We start from the raw sequence: 16,560 nt of genomic DNA, 5'->3' as shown, positions 1-16,560 counted from the left end.
TCAGGATGAGACTGAAAAAAATTCAAACAAAAAAAACCCAAACAAACAAATAAACAAAAAACCAATCAACCAACAAAAAAAAAAAAAAAACCCAAACAAATAAAAAAAAAAAATAAAGAAACCAAAAAAAACCAAAACAGCTCAAACACAACCATATCAGGATCAGCAAACTATACAATATTAATGGAGCTGAGATAATGGAATCACTGCCTTAGCCTTCTCTTTACAGCCCTGGCATTTCCAATCTCATGCCAGCTGATAAAGAAACTTTTCTGTCTGACCATACAGGGGATATCCTGGCAATCACATTTCCACCACTTCAGACTGTCACTTATGGGATCAAACCCCCTTTGAAGGCAGCAGCTCCAGTGAGCCAGTGGGTGCACCGCTTTACTCCCTACATACACTGTATGCACACTAGACAAGATTTCCTTGTTTTCTCTGCCCCAGATGTGTTCTCATCTGGATCCTTGTCTCGGTTTGAAAGACAAGTGTCTGCAAATGAAGTCGTGAGTCTCCCTTGGAATGGAAAATATGAACCTCTTCATTTCAAATTATTATAACTTTGAAATTATGGGGCTTTAAGGCAAAAAATATGGGAAAAAGGAATAACAGTTCCTTACTAGTATATATATGTATAACAAGGCAAGCAAACAACGGCAGCATTGACAACAATCAGAACCCCCCCAGGTGCAGTGCCAGCCTTCTCTGGGCTGTGGGGCGCTTTCCCCTCTGGTGCAGTTCCAGTCACAGCCGCCAGGGGCGCTGGTGGCTCCCGGCCGGGCAGGGTGGGTGTGATGATTCCCCCGCGCCTGCAGGGGGCGCTGTGGCGCGGGCCCAGCCCCTCCCTCCACACGGCAATGACGGCACAGCTGGGGGAAGGGATGGAAAGGGGATTCCTTTACAAACCCATGGGGGGCAGCTGGTCCTGGTGCCCCTCTGGATGGTGACATGGGCTGTAGCAGGAACCTCAGAGCAGCAGTTGTAACAGAAGAGGTGGACACAACGAGGCCGGCAAACAAAATGTAGCAGAAACTTGGCAGATGTAGCTGCAGCTGCGGGTGGGGTGTGGGCGTGTGTCCCAGCAGGCACAGGCCACTGGGTTAAAGTGTAGTGAAAAAGCCCAAGACAGTGGCAGAAAACAACAGAGCTGGGCAGGTTCCTGCAAACAGCTGCTGCATACAGCTGGAAAAATGTCCTCCAGGAAGGGGGAAAGAGTTGAGGTCCCAGGTTTTTCCCCTGAGGCACCTGAGTAGATGGGGAGGGTCCTTTCTAATGTGATTGTGTGTTAATAAGGTCACTCTCTTAGAAGCAAAGGCTCGCCCACTATAAGGAAGAAGCAGTAAATGGGCTGCACTCCCTGGTGGCAGTGAATTCTTCCTGCGGTAGCAGCAACTTGACCATTCCCCTCTGGAGAGCGAGAGAGAGCAAGGAGCTGAGCCCAGCCCCTCTCTCCTCAGCCAAAATCTCACAGTATCTTTGCCCTTCCCAAGAGAAAACAATATTGTTCAGCAGAGCAGAGTAAGAGTAATAGTATAAAACTGTATTTTACATAATGTGCAAGTCAAATGTAAACATTCTGGTAGCAAGGTACTGGTAACATATAACACCTAGCCCAACACAAATGCATAGTGCTTTATAAACCTTCACAGTCTTGCAACACCTTCCCTACTGGCATTAAGATATTATTACAATGTCAGTGCCAGAAAAAAATCCAACATTCACAGGAAGAGAGATTAGCCCTCCTTTAGAGACCAAAAAATGGAATACACAGATGTTAAGTACCTAGTCCAATGTCATCTGTCAGCTTAGCCAAGACAACAACCGTGCCAACTACCTCCCTGTCCTATGCTTAAACCTCTTGACTGATCTGCCCTTCTGCTGACTGTATTGATTTTGCATGGCCTGTTTTTTGGTAACAGTGGGGTACAAGGTGTCTCCTTTGAGAATCTATTGGAAGTTTCTTGAATGTCTGGCAGAGCCAATCCACTATAGCTCCAAAAACAGACATGCCACTGGCCAAGGTTGGGACAATTAGAAATGGTGGTAACATCTCTGTGATAACAGAGTTAAGAAGAAATCAAAACAAAAATATTTAATTCTGGCCAGAGAAGAACAGAGTGAGAACATGTGAGTGAAACAACTCTGCAGACACCAAGGTCAGTGAAGAAGGAGGGGCAGGAGGTACTCCAGGCACCAAGGTCCATATTCCTCTTCAGTCTGTGGTGCAGACCATGGTGAAGCAGCTGTGCTCTGCAGCCTTGGAGGTCCATAGGGGATGCAGAGATCCACCTGCAGCCGTGGAGGAGCCCCACACCAAGGCAAGTGGATGCCTCAGAGGAGGCTATGAGCCCATAAGAGAGCCATGGAGTGAGGGGCCCTGCTCCCATGCTGGAGAAGCCTGTCCTTGAAAAACTGAACCTTGCAGGAGTGACCCACGCTGCAGCAGTTTGAGAGGTACTGCTGCCTGTGGGATTGCAGCTGTTGCTCATGAGATGGATCGATGTTGGAGAAGTTCATGGAGAACTATCTCCTGTGGTAGGGACCCTACAACGCAGCAGAGGAACGACTCCTCTCCCTGAGCAGCGGGAGAAGCCTCAGGTGATGAAATTACCATAACCCCCACTCCCTCTTTTCTTGCACCACTAGGGTAGACAGTAGAACTGGGAAGAGGGAGGTGTGGGAGGAAGGTGTTTCTGAGGGTCCGATTCTTACTTCCTCTCATTCTTGATTTTATTAGTGATAAATTCACTTCATATCTCCAAGTTGAGCCTGTTTTGCCCATGATGGTATTTAATGAGCAATAATCTCTCCTCGTCCTCATTTCAACCTCTGAACCTATGAAATAAATTTTTTCTCCTCTGTCCAGCTGTAGAGGGCAGTGGGTGATTGGCTTTTGTGGGTGCTTAGCATCCAGCCAGTGTCAACCCACAACGCTGACAAACTCTATGTGGAACTCTGCATGACACTTCCATGCAGTGCCTGCTAAGTTGCATATCTGTCACCATGGAAGAGTTGTGGAAAGGGAATGCATCATCAGAGTCAGGAAATGCCTCAGCTCTAGCTCTGAGCAGTCCATTTATTGGGCACCTTACAAATTTTCCCCACTATAAAGAATGAACAATTTATTCAAGCACTGAATGCAAAAGCTGGTACCAAATCGGTCAGTGCCAACCCAGGGGCTTTAGGTAGCCTGAGTCCTTCCCAGAGCATGTGGCACTGTGAGGACCTGTAGACTAATCATGCCCTGTTTCCTAGGAGGTAAGCTAAGAGAGGTGAGCTTCTACCCCACAGTCCTACCACTGGCAGGGAGTATGTTTTGTCTTGGACCTGTATGTAATGTTTGCCACAATTTGACCTCTATGCATTGAAAGATTTATTAAAGGATTATGAAGGTTATTTCCCTCCTTCTAGGATTGTTTTTTAAAATTCTCCTAAGAAATATTTAACTCCAATTAATTGCAAAAGGGGAAGGGAGAGGAACAACAAGAAGTCCATTTTTATTCTCCTTGAATTAGAAACATGAATTTCCTTCCCCTCCTACTGATTCACCACTCAGCATTCAGCTAAGATGATCACCGAAAAAGGAAAAGCAAATGAGCAGTGATGTTTCTTAGGGTATGAAATACTTTACGATTAAATAAGGTGCTGAAGACTATTGTACCAATCACCAGTGATTGGTAGCTTTCTGCTAAGTTGCAAATGAATTCAGCACAGGACAGCATTCCAAATTGCTCTTACAAGGTTTCCTTTATTATTTTTATTTGGTTATGCTCTGACTCTCATCCAGAATTGTACTTAATGCCCTCATCTGAAGTTGTTGAAATGGCACCCCATGGCATAGTGTGACAGTGAAAGGATATTGCCTTTGGAAGCTGCTAATGGTCCATGAAAAGAAAACAGCAGAAAACAGGAGAGCAGTTGTTCCAAATTCATAAGAACAAAAATCTTTACATTTTTAGCTCATCACCTTCCCATTGTCAGAGGATCAAGAATGGGGAGAACATAGTTTTCAGCTAATGAGGACTCAGAGATTCAGGTGGGCTACAAGACAAATATACAAGTAATGAAAAAAATACTGCATTATATGAAAAAAACCTATTTAATATTTTCCATATTTTACTTGCCTCTCATACTTAATGTTTGCCATATAACATTATCCACAAGGTATCATTATTCCCTAGGATGTGGGAGATGGATAAGTAAAGTGCACAAATTGAGTGGAAAGGGTTGTAAAGGTCAGGCCAATCAACAAAAGCCTCAGTGCTGGTTATTCTGACTTAGACAGATACTTCAGTAACCCCCAAGGACAAGGTGACATAGAATTCAAAATAAGCTCTCTACCTCAATTTTAATAAGCTTAGGAGTACAAAACAAAGCTGGGAAGGCCTAATTCTTCAGTAACAGAAGTGACACTAATAGTGGGTCATTCGTTTAATAATACTTTCCCAACTCACAAGAGATTTTCCTTCATTTTTAGATTATTTCTGTTGTTGGTAAGGATATAGCTCTTTAACTTTTCAGTAACTTTAGTCATGGGTTTGTTTGTCTTTGCCGGGGGGTGGGGACTGGGGTTGAGTTTCAGTGGGTGAGGCCTGATAAGATTCAATCCTAGGAAGAAGATTCCTGGACTCTGAGAATTTAACATCTACATGTTGGGGGTAGCCAGGAGACACAGGGGAGATACCTGGACATTAAGAGACATTAACCCTATGTGCAGTTGGAAACATCTGATCTGGGAAAAGATTGGTAAGAGAACCAAAGAATGAGGACCAAATTAGCATTAAAGGCTAAGGAATCAATAACCAATAAGAGATCAAGTACTAAATTGTGTAATGTAAAACCAATGAATGAGAATTTCTTCACATTTTTTTAATGCAGAAAAATGTGGAAAGTCTGGTAAAAAAGCATGCTTGGGTGGAATTATTTCCATGGCACATCCTGACCAGAATAAAATAATGCCTGATTCTCTAACACTTACAGGAATAGTGTTGAAAAGTTTTTTCTTCTTCCCGAATTTCTATGATGTTATGGCCATCATAAGCTTTGGCACCTGCTTCTGCATCCTGCAGACCACAATAATAATCACACACTAGCTAAACCCTTTTATGTTCCCTACCAGTCTACTAATTTACTCTCTGTAGGGAAAACAAGTAGATACTGACTTCTTGGTCACAGAATAGTAATATCAAATTTGTGTAGAAAGTCATGCTGTGAAAAGTCAGTGTTCACAAAGGAGACAGAGAAGTTCTGCTACTTTATTTGGAGTCTATTAAGCCTGTGTATTTTTCTCTAAATTTCAGTAGTTCAGACTGTGCTCAGTAAGGCAACAAACGAGTGTGTTTTGATGTTCATAAAGACCTACACATCCATTGCTTCAGAACCTGATTGGTCCTTTCAGATCAAGTCATTTTTAAGATATTAACACCTATTTGTCCTAACAAAGTGGAGTCTTTCTGTCTGAAGTTATTTTAACATCTGTCTACTTTACAGTGTGTTTCACTAAAAAGAAAAGCACTACATCTTTTCAATATAACACTTACTTAAATGACTACCATAAAATTTGTCATTTTTTCTTTCCCTCTCCAAACAACAAAATGATAAAATAATAATAATAACAATAATTAGAAGGAAAAAACGTTGCCACAGGAGACAGTTACATTTACTGATTTCCCAGTAGAAATTAATTCAAAACAAATTTACATTCTACACTTAAAGAAGATATAAATAATTCATGTTCTCATATCATGAGTACTCTGCATGTCATACACTGGGGTACCTGCAATTTTTCAGTTTATTGGTTTAAAATTTTAATTCAGGAAGTGATTACCATGTTATTTTGTGCTTCTGTTCCACTCTAGCAATGTAGTAGTCTTCAGCTGATTATGTTCAATTAAAATGTATTCAGTTTTACCATTCCTAATTTTCTAGCTTTTAATTTAATTACTGTAGGCTTCAATTTTACTTATGTACTATTAACTCACCTTGCTCACTGATTCTGCTCTCAGAAATAAGAAAAGACTGCTCCATAAAGAGTGCAAAACAGTTCCTCTTCAACCACTTCCACATAAACATCACTCCATCTGTTTCCAACCAGTGATTTCCACAACTCCTGTGAGCAGAGCCAGGCTCCATTGTTTCATTTCCTAACAGCCATTCTTCTTTCATGTCAACACTGAACACCTTTTGCCCACTAGTGCACTCCATTTTCCTTTGACAGGCCCTTCCTGCAACAGACTGGAGTGCCACAAGTATCTGCGTGCTCGGTTCCTACTGAGCACTGCTACCACGAAAGTTCTTACTAAACCCTCAAAGTCACTGATGTGTTCAGAGCTGGGCTTTGCTGCAGAGAGCAAGAACATGCTTTACTTGCTGTAGGATCAGTGACATGACACGAAAAGGGACCTTATTCCAGTCACTGGAGGTTTGATGTCTCAATACAGCACAAGAGAGTAAGTTTGATGCCTCAAGAAAGACAACACAAGGGAATAAGTGACCCATGGAAAGGTAGAAGATGGTAATTCAGGCTTTCTTCTGGATTTTTACAACCTTGTATGACCACAAGCCACGGGATGATTTACCAGGAGGTTCCCCAACAGTTTCTGAATCCCTGCTGTGAAACATAGAAGCACTAGTCTCTTACAAATGTAATACAAGTGTTGTCTGAAAAGAAAAAAAAAACCAAAAAAAACCCCAACAAAACCAAACCAAACCAAACAAACCAACAAAAGAGAAGAAAAGAGTAAAATAGCTCAGCATATGCCCATCTGATCCCATGTTGCAGGGGACAACATACCACTGATGCATACGGTGACACTGTCAGGCTTGCATTGATCTGTAACTGGCTGACATAGTTTAAAGTGCAAACTTTACAGACCCTAACATTTCGTCCATATTTTAAAGCTCTTACAGACTGACAAGTTCTGACTGACCTGTATTCAGTGGTACTTTTCCTAAGCAGGAAAAATTTAGTTTGTAACCTCCAAAATGAATGGGCCATTTCAAATTCCCCTTCATTATTCCAAGTTAAATGACATGCATTTATCAACCCAAAGTATCCTATGCCATTGTGTTAAGTCCTGTTGTCTCTTTCTGAATTTCCATATGGCTCTCGACTGGTGTAAACAACTTTAAATTCTTCCACATGAGAGTTTATTTTCCTGTTTTTAAGTGTCAGTCAGTACCTCCCAAACTTTTTCTCCTATACTGAAAAAACTAAAATTTTTCCTTATTTCTATTAAGATGACCCTTTTTATAGGTGTCTTACAGACAGAGAAATTTCCATCTATTAAACGTCTTTAATATTTTTATATGCAAAGGCATTTCAAAGAGTGAATATAAATAAGATCAGGAGAAAAATTTGTTAAAAAACAATTTCCAGTCATTTGAAACTACTAAATTTATGAAATTACTAAATTTATGAAACTACTAAAGCATGGTGCAAAAATTGCTTTATGTGTCAGGCACACAACTCAGTTTAAAAAAAAAGATAGGTGCATATGTATTGTCCAAATTTGTAATCCTGCTACACAAATTCCTCTTGGTCCCAGGTGTTCAAATTGTGCTAGATTCAGCCTTTATGTATCCTCAGGTTGCAGTGGACTTGACTTTCCTTTTCCAAGTGTACACATATGCTGTTATTCAAAGATCAAAGGTCTACCCAAATCCAACTGGTCAATCAGATTATTATGACCAATTTCCTGTAGTCAATGAGATGGGGAGAGGCAACTTGCTCAGTAACACACTTGACTCATTTCAGAAACCATTTATACCTAAATAACCAGAGATGAGGGATTTGTTAAGAAGAGTTTAGACTCACCATTCACTGGGCTTCATAGAAGAAACAACAGCTTATGCTTGGATCAGATCAAATGTCTCCAACAAGGGTCAGTGACATGAAATCCTGTGTCATGGCTCCTCCATGAATGGTAAGTCTTCCATCTAGGATGGCCAACACAAGCAAAAACTACCAGCAAAAGAATAACTTTTTTCTTTCTGTGAAGTGATGCATCTATGTCCTTCTTGAACCCAGATAGAGGGTTTGATACAGAGGGTTTTTTTCTGTTGTCTGCAGTAATGATATTTCCATTAAAAATTAATGCCAACAGCACTCCATTTTTAATCTTGGAATGATGTTGAAGTCTTTAATCACTTTGCAAAGAAACAATACAAGGAACCTCAAGGTGTAGTGTCTCAAAGCAACTTGAACACAGGAAAGCAAAATATTTTTGTTTTAAGTTTCAAGTCACACTGAAGTTGAGCTGAGATTTTGTGTGCCAAGTTTCCTAAAGGAAGGGTGATCTTGGCTACAGTAAAGCCCTGGAGAATAGGAAGCATTCTTGAGGAAGCATCAAATAGCATTTTACTACTGTATGGCAGAGCAAGTAGCTACATTACAACAAAATAGGATAACTTCTGGTGTTAACATTTTAATTAAAATAAAGAATACTTGCCTCCATCTTACACTCTACAATTGTCTTTTCAAATTACACAGACATACATAATGTACAAAATAAAGAGAAAATAGGACCACAAATCCTAGCAGACATGAAATCATGACTCAGAATCTTTGTGAGAAATATGGCAAATAAAACTAGAATTAGTGAGTTCATAAACATTTATTTGGAGGCAATATAAACAGGTCCATAAAATATTTCTGGAAATAAAGAATAAATGGCACCAATTATTAATTGTAATGGTAAAAACATGTTGCTTACCACACCTTTGCAATACCCTAGTTTAATACATTATTAAACAGCATCCCAGAATGGATAAACACTGAACAGAAACTCCAGATGTAGAGCTGTTTCCCTGTGGTTTTATCAGCAGCAACATGGGTAATGCTAGCCCAATCCTGATCACAGTGTAGACATGCCCTTTGGTTTACTCTGTTTGGGTTTTGTATGAATGTTAACACTTATGCAAGCTTCACACTGGGATTGGTGCTTTGATCAAAGCACTTTCCAGTGAGCACAAAATCCACCTCTAATGTTTGCACCTTAGCTTTCATTTTAAAGTAAATCACTGAGGTGAGACCCTGTGAATTTAGCCTTGCATACCACTTTCTCCAGTCAAACAGTTGTTCCAATTGTCCCCTGCAGAGTCTTCCACCAAGACAAAAACAGGTCTTCTCCCAGCCATGCCCACAAATCGTCCAGGAGCCTGCTCTGTACATCCTCACTGTTTTTTCCCAAGCAGCATCTCTGTTCAGCCCAAATGCAGCTGTGGGAAATCGCTGGTCACTGGCAGCATAGGTTAGGAGCTATTAAAGTGTCCAGCCCACTTCTGACAGCAGAAAAACTTCCAGGGAGACACAGGAGGTACTTTCTTCATTGCCCTTCCTCTTCTCCACCCGGTCAAGTTACTCTGGGTGAGAAATTCAGCCATACCCAGCAGGCTTCTCCAGAAAGATGAGCAACATAGCACAGACCAGCATTGCCTGAAAATGAGGTAAAAGTCTTTTCTGCTCACATAAGTTGAAGGTGGTCATCTCATTGAAGCCCAGGTCAGATGAGTTTATGAAAAGGAATTGCTGATGCAATTCTGGAGGATCAGGCAAATCTGTGAAGGGTTCTTGCACTGCCTCCAATCCCCATGGCCCCCAGATGCCTACCAAATCAGCAGCCTTTCACTTGGGCAGTAGCACTCCAACCTGGTTGGTATCTGCCTCCCCAATGTGAAAATTTCTGTTATATCGTGTCTCCCTCTAGTGACTAAATGTATTTTTGAAAGCCATACCCCAGCATGATTTTTAAAGAGTCTGTAAAGTATGTATCTACCTATGATGTGTAGATTCAACTCTTATCTTTCATTGCTAATTATGCTCCAAGGCATGGATTGAATTGTGCTTAAAACTGTTCAAATTTTAAGAGAGTTATAGCACTAGGCAGGAGTGGTCTCTCTATTTAACCAAAGACAGTATCTGACCAGTAGGAATGATAGATATTGATTAAACATTCATGCTATTTATTTTGTACTGGCAGCTAATCTTTGTCCAAATATTTAAATACAAACAGTGATATTTAACAGTAACTCTACTAAATGTATTGCTTGTGCTTACCACAGATATGAGGATCACTCTTTCTTATTTGGCAAGCTAGAAGACATCTACACATCCTCACCAACAAAACAGTAGCCTGAATTTGGTTTAAAAAGCATAGAAAGAAAAAGGAAAACTATGTCCATAGTTTCATCAGCTGAAGAGTGGGGATGAGATGAACAGAGAAGAGACTGAAAGCTTGAAGTTTCATAAAAGGATTGCCATTTCTGGTTTCTTCTCAGCTTATCCCACAAGCAATAATACATTTTAAACTGATAATAAAAAAAAAACAACCACAAAGAAGGTGTCAGATAAGGAGGATGCCCTTTAGAAAAGTAAAATCTTTTTATCTTTAACCCTAGTATTATGAGGCATATGTGTTACATATCAACAAATGGAATTGGAGCATGGAGTGTAAGAGTGATCAAAGGTTAGCAACATGGCACATATGAAGGAAAAGCACTAGGGAGCAAAGCAACACAACACAAAATCTCATGGGTGGCATATTGCATTCCTCTCACAGAGACAGAAGCAAGCAGTAAAGAAAAATGACAACACAGTGGAGGTATACTGAAAAAAACATTGCAAAACCATTTTTGAAACTCTGTTGGAAGCTGCTAACAGCAGCAACATAGAAAAAGTGAACTTCAGACTCACATTTCCACTCAAAAGTTTTAAGCAAATACTATTGTAATAAATATAATTGAAAAATGTAGTTGAAATTACCATCTTTCCTTTTTTAATGTTGAAATAATTTCCCACACATAAAATCAATTTAGTTTTACAACAGCCATCACTTTTGTTCTCATCTTAGTGGCACTGAGCTTGCTTAAGTCCACATGTAAGTGTTGTTTGGGAACACTCAGAATTCAATAATTTCTGTATCTCTCCTGAGTAGGAAAACAGGGGCACCTGCCAACATGTTTGGCCTCAAATCTTCATAGGGTCCAATGAAGTGGAAGCAAGAAACATCTCTGCCAAGTTTTATCATTATCTGAGTTTCTTGTTATGCTGTTTGACCCTCTAGGTCTTTTACAGAAAAGAGGAAAGGACACTGTGATTTAAAATCTGCAGAAAATGATAAAGTTTGTAAGTGGGAATAATGCCCAGGGATAGAAGTCAAGTCTGTGAGGATCCTTGCATTATTCTTACCTAATTTCAAAGAAGTGTCATACTATTTTTTTTTTTGGCCTGAAATATTTTTCGTTTTTAATACCAATAAAAATCATTATATGACTGCAAAAGGAAGAGAGAGAAGAGCCCCTAAAATTTTCCTTAAAACTCACTGTGTCCCTAGTCTGTCAAGTAGTCAAGTTTTGTTTTTCCTTCTTGGTCAGCTGCAGTTCAGCTTCTCAGCTCTATTTTGGTCCTGATACAAAGTAATATCTAAACTTTAACACATGACCCTCATCTTAGGATGTTTGTAGCTTCCTTCATCATAGAATTGTAGAACTTAAAATGTGCTGAGTTAGAAGGGACATCAAATCCACCTCCTGGCTACACTATAAATCTGTGAAACAGATGCTTGGGAGTTTTAGCTCTGAAGGAAACCATTATTTTATAATATTTCCCTTTCAGTCATTCATTGATTTAATTTTGCAGCTTCAAGTCACTGGCTAGAGCAATAGTGTGTCCAAACTTTAAAAAAAAAAAAAAAAAAAAAAAAAAAAAAAAAGATAGAAAAAGAAATACCACTCATTTATAAACTATGCAAATATTACAGCCAATCACCCCTGCTGCCAAAATCCAGCAAATGTTGCAGTGCTCTGTCAGTAAAGCACACCCCAGCTCTGCCTGTTCCTGTTCTTGAACGTGCCCATAGGTGGCACCAGTCATGTTCAAAACACCTGAGTCCGTGTCTGCAATATCCCTGCTGATGTCTGTGTCTGCAATATCCCTGCTGATGTCTGTGTCTGCAATATCTCTGCAGACTCGACCTTAGCTTCCAGCCTGGCTTCATCCTTGATGCCAGTGGACGTGTTAATCACCAGCGTTAAACACATGCAGAAGCAACTTCAGACAAGCCAAACATGAAATTCTTCTCTCTGCCACTACACACATCTCTGCCTGACCATACAACTCTGTCCTCAAATGGGAAGGCCAAAGAGAAGCAAGTAACAGTGTGGAGCATACTTCTCAGGAAATGTGGCTTTAAAAATGTCATGGTGCACTTAACATTGTTCTGGCCCTGCCTCTGCCAAAGAGAAGCAGCAAACTCAGGGTCCTGAGGAAATCCATTTCAACAGAATACACCCAAAATCTGACCAAGTCCAGCATTGACTGTAATTTGTGCCACAGACCTTTTTAGATGTTAAGCACTAAGCTAAATCACAAACTTTTTTTTTCCTGTCCCACAAGTTTCAGCATCCGAAAACCTGGAAAATAATACTGTTCAAGAAGAAAAATTAGTAGAAATTCCTAAGATTAAATTGTTAAAATATTTCACGTAAATAATATTACCTCTTTTTTTTCCGTTGTTAATTTTTCACACTTAAAACTAAAAATTAACTAAAATAATGTGATAAAATAAGTGAACTATAAAATAGTAATGTATTTTTCTCAAAATTATCAAAAGGGAACATTTCAAGAAGGCCTTTTCCCCCAGAATTGTTTCAAGTTAGATCAGAATAATAAAAACTGATCTTTCTTACAAAGGGGTTTTATTGTTTTTCCCAAGGTACCTATATTTTCCAGAAGAGAAAGCAAAGAATTAAAATTATAATATAGGACTTATTTTGTGTTCTACTACCTTTTCTCATGATCTGCCTATTTCTGCTTTTCATTTTCTACTCGTTAAAAAAAAAAAAAAAAATTAATTCTGAGACCCAAAATGTTGGGGAACAGATATATAATTAGATGCCTCCTTCCATCCCTCTCCTCTCCAAATACTTGTGCTTGCCTAGGCCTTACACATCATATGCAAAAACTGCTCCCAAGAGCCCAGAAATTTCCCCCAACTTCTCTGTCCATCTCTAAGCCCAGAACTTGAGAAAAAGCAGAGAAGAAGGCTGGATCAGCTTTATTACATCTGTCAAGGAGAGGACTCAGTTACCTAACTTCAGGCATTGAAAATGAGGGTGTGCAATGGAAGCACCCATACAGGGTGGCTCAATCCTCAGTGGACAGTGATGATCCAGCTCAGCCTGAAGTAATTTCTGTGGGTTAAATTGCCCTCCAGAAATGTGGGTACCTGCTGAAGCAGCCCACAGAATGAGCTTATACTCAGCATGTCACATTTATCTGAGGGTAAAGACCCTGTGCACCTACCCTGAATGAAAAAGCTGCTTTTGGGATACCGTGCACACAAAGGTGTTTCTCTTTCACCTTTATCCTCACCAGCCATTTGTCATCTGCATTGCTAGGTTTTAAACCTTGGTCCATCTTCATGTCATAGTTTGGATGGTTTGTTGCATCCTCTGATGTCCTGCCCTTTACCATTCTCCTTAACCACCAGAGCAAAGATAAATATGTACTGCATTTGCCAGGCTTTTCTTTATAGACCAAAAAATATTCTAAATATATAACATTGTATATAATATACTGTATCTCATTCACAAATTATAAAGAATTATAATTCACAAAGGCTAAAGAATTATAAATTATTCCTGTTGCAACATTACTTTAATTCACTTTTCAGTTGGTTTATTTAAATGATTAGTTATTGTGCAACTTACTTTTCTCATTTAAAAAAAAAAATGTTATAACACATTTCAGCTCTGTTAAACTACATTTTACACATGAATTAGTGTGAATTTTATTGCTGTATTTTCCCAACTTATTAAAAGGATGGTACTTCGAAAATAAAATTGCAGGATGGATTTATTATTTACAGTCCTTGTCCAACCCTTCACATCTATTTAATATGGGTAAAGTGTTTAGGTTTCCAATGTAGTCCAGCTGCATGACTGGAATCAAACTTGTAATTGCCTCTTTGGGATTTAAAACTATTAGAGTTGTGCTTTTATGTTCTCTTTTGTTTTGCTTGAATCGCTTTCTCAGGTCTATGAAGTACAGCTGGCACAATAAAAGTTTGATCAATGCACAACCAATGCAATGCATATTTCTTCCAGATATGTAAAACCCAGGTGAAAAATATTAATCTATGAAAATGGTCTTTTTCAGCTACTTGTTCTTGGAATTAAAATCAGTTTCAGTCTTGAAGTATGTGTTTTGGTCTGGGACTTTCCCATCTGCGTTTTTCAAGTTTCTTGTAATTTGGCATATTGAATGATATTCTGATGAAAAGTTTAAATTGCCAGGGCGGATTTTGTTTTTCATACTGTGATACTTGAATAAAATTATCCAGGTAATACAGGAAATACCATTAGAAAAAGCCTATACAAGCAGATTTATTTCCTTACTAATTTAGTCTCCATTCATGTATCATTGGCATTGATGGTATTGGATCATATTCTCAAATCCTTTAGGCCTCAGAGTCATGCTTTGGGCATGCATGAAATCACCAAACTCCTGCAAAGAAACTGAAAAATTAAACCACTCAGTTTTGGCAACATGAACTGGTCTTCAGGTTCTGGAGTACATTAATGTGATAGATAATTAATTTTTGTTCCTTCGGGTTGATTTAGTAGTCTTCTCCAGCTAAAGCCTGACTTCTCTGCAACTGGTGGTGATTCTGAAACTGTTCTTCAATACGAACCAAGAATTCAGACTCTGGCCTTCAGACAATATTTATGACACTCTACCTAAAAGAAGTAAAAGAAAGTTGAAAACAGAGAACATGTCAGTACATACTTTTTGATGAAAGGTTTTCTAAATAATGGTGTATAAAGTCATTGTAGGTATACCAATATACAACTGTGGAGCCAGCTTAAACATGGTGATGCCAGATGTCACGTTTTCTCAAGAATTTTCACAATATTTGGTGTTTGTCTCTGAAAGTCCAGTTTCAGGGCTTAAATTATTACATTAGCTCAGAAGCAAGACCCCAAATGAAATGGGCAATAGTTGTGAATACATTTTGAAGTCACCATTAGCAATTCAGATCCTGGATTCTTACATTCTGTTCATGTTGTATGGAGGACATCACATAGCCCTGTGTTGTTCCAGAACATGATTGACTTTGTCAGGCATGTAAGGTGTCCATATACCACAGCAGAAAACCTCTCAAAGCTGCACTAATGCATTAATAAATGAGCCCACCTTCATAGGAGAGAGTGGAATTCTTACACTGCCTACCCAGAAGGTTTGCTCCAACTTCACAAGTAGTATGCATAAAGATGGAGTCTCTAGTAGCTATAAGAATGGCTCTCCTACACACTCTTTATATATGTATCATAAATAAGTTTTTTGGAACAGAACTGGAATCAAAACAAATGTGGTTGGACTGAGAGCTACTGCTATAGTAGATTTGCCTTGTCTCAATAGAGTGGAGGCTGTGATACTATCCAGAACCAGACAATACTCAAATTTCTTCTTTCTTTCTTCTTTCTGCCTTAATTAACTTTATTATGACATTCTGAATTCTGGAGCCTATATGCATATTCGTGAATCCAAGGCTCACATCCTGGTAATGCCTTTAAATAAATAATTAATATCCACAGAAATGTCAAGCCTTATTCACTGTACCTTTAGCAATACAACAAAGATATTTTGCATATTCAAACATAGTCATATAAGTAGTTAATACTTACAAGAATGATTTTGCATCTATCCTGTACATTGTCATCACAAACAGGTGTAGCAAATTCACTAGTGCAATATGTCCAATCTTTTTACACACAAGGTAAGAACAATGATAAATCAAGGAAAAACCATTAACCAAAGACACTAAACTAAGAGAAAGCCCTCAGAATGTCCTGACATATTCACTTTCAAAGTATAAATTAGACAACTTTATATTTGCTAGTCCAACAGGTATTTCTGACTATTCTTCCTCACTATACGCTCCATGGAACTCTTCTTCTCAATTGTTTCTTTGATTAAGGGTCTCAGTGTGTTCACCTAACTTTGGACCTGACTCTACTGTCACTAGTAGTAATCTTCCTGAAATACCTGTGTGATTGAAAAAATGACTCAAGCACTATTTGGCAGATCTCAGGTTTTCTAAAAACACCTCTTTTTTAAACTTTTACTGCTAATTGCAAAACATCATGCTCAGATGTCTTTAGGCCTAGTTTCTTCTGTTCTCAACTGATTGCTCAGATCTGGCAGCTTCAAACAGTAAATACCCTGGATTGCTTATCCCTTTCTAGTAATTAGGCCATAACAGTCCTCAGACATTTTTGAAAATATATGAGGGGTCTTCTTGCAACATTTACTACCTAGAGAGGGAAAAAACACACCATGGCTTATTAGTAAAGGCTCTCCCTTCTTGAAAATCAATGGGCATTCACCTCCTATATTCCTCATGGTCCTGAGAGTGTTAAGGAAACATCCCAGTCTGACCACTGGCAGACACTCTAGCCGTCACATTCCCAATGCCAGACCCTTTCACTACTAGGACTGAAACACCTTCACAGGAGGTGGCTGCAGTGAGACAATGGGTTTACACATTGCTTTAC

General features: G+C 39.1%; 1 protein-coding gene across 1 annotated transcript in view; it reads right to left on the bottom strand.

The window, feature by feature from the left end:
• Window positions 1-15,773, bottom strand: part of LOC306799535 (protein ITPRID1-like) — a 65,408-nt gene extending 49,635 nt beyond the window's left edge. Inside the window, exons 1-2 of the mRNA XM_079300697.1 lie at window positions 15,691-15,773; window positions 14,401-14,509 (exon numbers count right to left, since the gene is read on the bottom strand). The gene's annotated coding sequence lies outside the window, so the exon portion shown is untranslated. The remainder of the gene's footprint in view (window positions 1-14,400; window positions 14,510-15,690) is intronic.
• Between the last annotated feature and the right edge of the window lie 787 nt (window positions 15,774-16,560).

Source organism: Erithacus rubecula (assembly GCF_903797595.1).
Source record: "Erithacus rubecula genome assembly, chromosome: 3".
Classification (NCBI taxonomy): domain Eukaryota; kingdom Metazoa; phylum Chordata; class Aves; order Passeriformes; family Muscicapidae; genus Erithacus; species Erithacus rubecula.
The sequence above is the reverse complement of the archived record's forward strand: the minus strand, read 5'-3'. Positions and strand labels throughout refer to the sequence as shown.